We start from the raw sequence: 5,544 nt of genomic DNA on the forward strand, positions 1-5,544 counted from the left end.
CACACACGTCACCACACACACATGCTGTAATTATGTCTGTGTGTGTGAGTGAATCAGCCTCGTAAACTGAAAATGTGAATGCAGCATATCATCACTGTCTGAACATTCTCACACACACACACACACACACACGCGCACGCACACACACGCACGCACGCACACACACACGCATGCACACGCACTCTGCTCCATACTGGTATAGTTCAGCCAGCAGATGTGTGTGTGTGTGTCAGTGTCTGATGATGCGCTGCTGTGTCTGTGAGGCTTAGGGTTCAGGTCAGGGCCACGGCTAGGCCACAGACACTCACCTGAGAGAAAAACAGTGGACAGACTATGGAATGTCCTCACTAGGATAGGAAAACAAACCTGTGTGTGTTTGTGTGTGTGTGCGTGTGTGTGTGTGCGTGTGTGTGTGTGTGTGCGTGTGTGTGTGTGTGTGTGTGTGTGTGTGTGTGTGTGTGTGTGTGTGTGTGTGCGTGCGTGTGTGTGTGTGTGTGTTATCAGATCAGTAAGCATTGGTAAGGTTCCGTTAAACGGCCACATGTGGTAAGAGGCTGATATCTGTATCACACACACACACACACGCACACACACACACTCACTTCTGTCAGTCACACACATGAAATATAGTGAAGGTTTCCTGTTAACACACACACTCATGCGCACATACACACACACATATATATGCATGCACACACACTCAAATGCGCATACACACACACACACATATATGCATGCACACACACTCAAATGCGCATACACACACACACACACACACCATTAATAAAGCTGCACCGTGGAGTATTAGTATTAGCTGGTGTTTTCCTGAGCAGAGCCTTCCCTCTGTACACACACACACACACACACACACACTGATGCTGCAGAGGTCGTGTGCTTATAGGTGTGTGAACAGTGTTTTTCTGCCACGCTCTGCTTAATGTCATCAGATGGAGACAGTGAGGGTATGTCATGAGCGTCACAGATACACAACCACAACACACACACACACACACACACACACACACCACAATAGCGCTGCTCTGTGGAGGGGAAATCACTCACCGTCTTTCATTTTGTTCCAGGAAGGAGCAGAAGTGTGTCGGGCTGAAATAGGTCGAGAGCTGATGCTGTCTCACACACACACACACACACATGCAAATTTGCACATAACAGCTGCACATATAACGTTGTATATAGTAATAAACATGTACATACACTTGTCTATCTGTATGATTGCACTCACTACTTACTTCTATATTTTTATATATATTTATGATCTGTTTATTGTCCTGTCTCTGTTATCCTGCTGCACTGTAGAAGCTCTGTCACCAAAACAAACTCCCATATGTGTGAACATACCTGGCAATAAAGCTCTTTCTGATTCTGATTCTGATTCACACACACACACACACACACACACACACACACACACACACGCACACACACACACACACACACACACACACACACAGATATTATTATTCTTACATAGACGTATATATATCTCTATATTGAGTGTTGGTTACTTTAGTAATGTAATAGACTGGAGATTACACATGACTCTATTGTGAATGTCCTCAGTTACTCTACTCCTCCATCACTTTATAAAAGTAAAGTAACTGATTACATCTGGTTAGGGTTAGTTAGGGTTAGTTAGGGTTAGTTAGGGTTAGGGTTAGTTAGGGTTGGTTAGGGTTAGTTAGGGTTAGTTAGGGTTAGTTAGGGTTAGGGTTAGTTAGGGTTGGTTAGGGTTAGTTAGGGTTAGTTAGGGTTAGTTAGGGTTAGGGTTAGTTAGGGTTGGTTAGGGTTAGTTAGGGTTAGTTAGGGTTAGTTAGGGTTAGTTAGGGTTACATCTTGATTACTTTAAGTTTCTAATGGACGTTTTCAACTAAATGGTTGTCTATAGTGTTTATATAGAGCAGGAGTGAGTCCAGTGCTGTTAGAATCTCTCTATCTGTCATCACTTTGATTAAATGATCTTCATTTCATTTACAGTAGCACCACCACATGAGCAGAGCTCTGTTTACTGCTGTCACAAAATCTCCCTGTGAGTCCGCTGTGCAGGCCAGTTTTCTGGCATCTGCAGTAAAACACAGATCTCAGCTGTTTCACAAGTTCCACTTTTAAACCGAAGCCACATAACTCCAGATCAATCACATCTGAGTGATCAATAAAGCTGCCAATGAAACATGAGGCAGAACGGTCCATTTCACTTACTTACTGTAAATGATCTGCTGTACCAGGGCGACGCGGTGGAGCAGTGTGTAGTGCTGTCGCCTCACAGCAAGAAGGTCTCTGGTTCGAGTCTCGGCTGGGTCAGTGTGTGTTTCTGTGAGGAGTTTGCATGTTCTCCCCGTGTTGGTGTGGGTTTCCTCCGGGTGCTCCGGTTTCCCCCACAGTCCAAACACATGCGCTATAGGGGAACTGATCAACTACACTGGCTGTAGTGTATGAGTGTGTGTGTGTGGATGTCTCCCACAGATGAGTTGCAGCTGGAAGGGCATCCACTGTGTTAAACATGTGCTGGAATAATTGTCGGTTCATTCCGCTGTGGAAACCCCGTATTAATAAAGGGACTAAGCTGAAAGAAAATGAATGAATGAATGAATGAATGAATGTAGGTTTTCAGATAGGGGGGGACACTATCACTGTTTTCTCCCTCTCAGGTTTTTTTCTTCCACCTGTGTTTTCCTCATCATCACGTCCCTTCCGGCTCTCCGTAGTAACTAGTTACTCCCCAACAATATATATATATATATACACTGTTTTACTGTGTTTAATAATTATACCTGTATGGTGTGTTTAATGTCATCTTTATAAATGCTTTGGCAATACATCTGTAACATCTGTCATGTTAATAAAGCTGACAGACAGACAGAGCGAGAGACAGACAGACACACAGACGGGGTGTGCGTGAACATATATGTGTTTATATCATAGAAACATACTCCAATAGTGTCTGACTGCAGATCTGCAAATGCAAGCTGAGACACACAGTCTCAAACATGCAGTCTCAGACACACTGCACCTAATAGAGTCAGTGATGTCACTGTGAGGGGTGGGGTTAGGGGCGGGGTCAGGTGTGTGCATTATAAGCATTGCGTGCGGCTCAGTTTGCATCTGTACTGTGAGGAGGCGGAGCTAGAGAGCTGTGAGGAACATTAATACACACTGTGAAAGAACACACACACACGTGCGGATGTAGACGATCGTCACTGCTGTTGTGTTTCGTTTCATTCTCCGGTTCTGTTTAGTTGGGGTTACAGTCAGGGGTCAAAGGTCAACAGTCATGTGAACTCCAGCCTGATGAACAGCAGCAGCCGAAACCAGCACTAACATCAGCACTGAGTGATATTCCTGAATGACACACACACACACACACACACACACACACAGGCCAGTCTGAACAGGTCTGGAATGTGTATGGGATTTCCCTGAAGTGTCTCAGTGTGTGTGTGTGTGTGTGTGTGTGTGTGTGCAGCTGTGAGCGCGTGGAGCTGCTGTCGGGTTTGCTGTTGTGTGTTATTGGTATTATTCATGCTCAGTATGTGTGTGTATGTGTGTGTGTGTCTCCCTCTGGTGGACGGGGTTGTCAGTGACACCAGTGCACTTCTACTGTCCATCCTCAGTCTGCTGCTAATACCTGATCACTGAGCTTCTGTGGATGAGGAGGAAGGAACCCGAGCCACTGATCCAGAAGCAGGATTTACTGTACTCCACATGTTCAGATACTGCAGTGATGCTGGATTAATGTAATGTCACCTGTAGATTCATTATTTACCCCTGAAACATCACGAACACTGTCATGAAACTGAGTACAACACACACACACACACACACACACACACACACACACACACACACACACACACACACACACACTGCCAACAGGAGAAACAGACTCAGGTTAAACAGCATTATAATGAAGTTCTTCAGCAGATTCAGTAGACAGACTGCTTTTACTCACTCATATATCAGCTGTAATATTGCAGTAAATCAGCCTGAGTCAGACATCCAGATCCTGATCCAGCATTCCCTCTGCACATCACTGCTGTGTTATCCACTGATAAACGGGTTTGTTTGTGTATTTCCTCATTTTAACAGTTAAATAACTTCAGGAAACTGTAGACTAGTGTAATCCCTGCACACAGTGTCTGATAACCAGAGAAGAAGAGAAAATAATCAATAAAATAAATCAGGCTGAATGAAGATCTCAGCATATTATAAAGTAATCAAACACATTTCTTATCATCAATAATCAAAGGAAATTAATGACCTGTTCTGTTTCACTGTGCTTTAATTGCACAACCATCAGGAACAAACACACAACACAATATAAATAAACTAGAATAACGATGGTAAAACACAGACGTACAGCGTTTCCACATCCAGTGATTGTAAGAGGTGTCAGGGGGATCAACAGCAGAGTTCTGATGACTGATGACTGATGCAGAGCTCTGATATTTGGCTTCACAGTAGAAATAAAGAAGTCAGACTCGATATAGACCTGTAATGAGGGAGAGGATTTAGCAAAACTCTCTGTGTGTGTGTGTGTGTGTGTGTATGTGTGTGTGTGCGTGCGTGTGTGTGTGTGTAAAACTTCACCAATAAAATAAAGAGATTAACAGTATATTCAGACTTTGTTGGATTTGTTTTCATAATAAAAATAAGATCTTTAATGTTAAATAAAAACTGATTTAAGATTTAATAAGATATATTTGGCTGATCCTCCAGATATTGTTTATCATGCTGCATTCAGAAAATAAAAAACTCTCTCTATCCGCACTGCAGAGGCCACAGATATCCTCCATGTCCATCTACTTTGGCAATAATGATTTCACTGGGTAAACTGTGTGTAGTGTAGTTTAGATGAATTTCTTAATGTTATTATTAATAGTATATTTGTAAGGAGTTAAGCAGACTCTTTTCCCATTAACATTATCTATAATAGAGTTCCAGAGTAATTTGCCTGTAGTGGTTTATCTCTGCATATTGTGAATATGTTTCACATAAGAACTTTTTTATTTGCATAACAAGAACAATATCATACAAAAACTGAGGAATATGATGTTTACATATTATTTACATCAGAGGAACAAATCAGTAGAATAAAATAAAAATACAATTACATGTAGAAATGACAACACACTAGTGTAAGAAAAGGGTTGCATACATTACAGCTTCTCTATTGTGTGTGTCCTTTAGGGTTTCTATATACTGATTAAGATCAATTTAAACAAATGAATATATGAGGCTCATCACTGGACCATTGCTGATTGTGTTCATGGCGCCTCTCATATATGATCATTAAACTAATCAACAAGTTAAACAATAATAAATTATTGTTGTAAATCAAAATATCTTTACAAGAAAACTGAATTTGTAACTTCATAAGTTTAAATATAAGATGTTCAACACCAAACCAACACATTTGGCTATATGTGCATTCCTCAATAATCGAGTCCTCCTCTAATAGACAGAGTGCGCGCAGATTCAGTCTCTTCACAGAGGAACTCCGCGACTGTGAGGTAACCGTGATGTCGT

The sequence above is a fragment of the Danio aesculapii genome, chromosome 6 (genome assembly GCF_903798145.1).
Source record: "Danio aesculapii chromosome 6, fDanAes4.1, whole genome shotgun sequence".
In the NCBI taxonomy this organism is placed as follows: domain Eukaryota; kingdom Metazoa; phylum Chordata; class Actinopteri; order Cypriniformes; family Danionidae; genus Danio; species Danio aesculapii.